The sequence below is a fragment of the Anarhichas minor genome, unplaced genomic scaffold (genome assembly GCF_050575085.1).
Source record: "Anarhichas minor isolate MPS153535 unplaced genomic scaffold, ASM5057508v1 ptg000026l, whole genome shotgun sequence".
In the NCBI taxonomy this organism is placed as follows: Eukaryota; Metazoa; Chordata; class Actinopteri; order Perciformes; family Anarhichadidae; genus Anarhichas; species Anarhichas minor.
Window position 1 is genome coordinate 46,718 of NW_027466472.1, and position 1,203 is coordinate 47,920.

The window sequence follows — 1,203 nt, forward strand, 5'->3', positions numbered from 1 at the left end:
TTATAATCATAATTTTCTGTAATAGAAATGTCCATTAGAGAGAGAGAGAGAGAGAGAGAGAGAGAGAGAGAGAGAGAGAGAGAGAGAGAGAGAGAGAGAGAGAGAGAGAGAGAGAGAGAGAGAGAGAGAGAGAGAGAGAGAGAGAGAGAGAGAGAGAGAGAGAGAGAGAGAGAGAGAGTTTGGATTGGTGATGAGACATGAATTATCTCCACTGACACTAATCAGATTATGATCCCGTGTTTAGTTATAATAATGACTCAGAGAAAAGACATGAATCTATGATAGAACAGAGGAGGAGGTGCAGTGAGAAAGTATGAGAGACAAGGAGTTCTCCTTCCAACAGTTTACATAAAGCATAGATCTAAAAGCCTCCCCCCCATCCGCTCCGCCTCCTTCCTCCTCCCCTCACATTTACTCCTCTTCTCATGTCGTTTCCTCACTCCACCACCACTCCCCTCCTCCCTTTTTATCACTCCCTTTTTCCTCCTCCCTCCTCCGGGCCAGAAGAGAGAGAAAGAGAGAGAGGAGTGACCGACCTGAGAGTTTAAACAAACCAGAGAGCCCGACAGAGCAGAGCTCACACACTCTCTCAACACACACACTCAACACACACACATTCATACAGCTGTTCGGCGCTTGAGGGAAACTCTGCTGAGCTTTTCACCGGCGAGCGAGGCTGAGGTAGGTTTGTGAAGATTACCTCACCGTCGTGTTTTTATGGCAATTATAAAACATAACTGGCTCAAAAAGATGCACGCTTTCTCATTCTGACTCCTTAAACTATTGTTAAATTGTAAATTCAATAGAGTTGCAGTTGTGTTTGACTTAAGTTTGTGATATTTTTTGCCTTGATTTCATTGCAAATTGTGTAATGTAGCTGCATTTTTGTTTTGCATAGGATTATAATGTTTGCCTCGGTTTTGGGTCTCGGTCTTTTCAGAGTTTGTCAGCTGTTCACAACCCTAAAGGTGGAAGTCTTTTCATTTTTGTGTTTTTCAGAAAGAGTGAGACATCTATACCTGAAAAGCACAGCTGATTGAAGAGGACGCAACCAAGACAGAGCTGAAGGATTTGGGATAAAACAGACCAGACCTTTGCCCTGTCTCTCTGCAGACGCTCACCCCCCAAACCCTCGGAGGATCTCCCTCTCAGACGTTAGAGGCCGTCTGGTTTTCCAGAGGGCCACCAGTGGCTGAACTACCG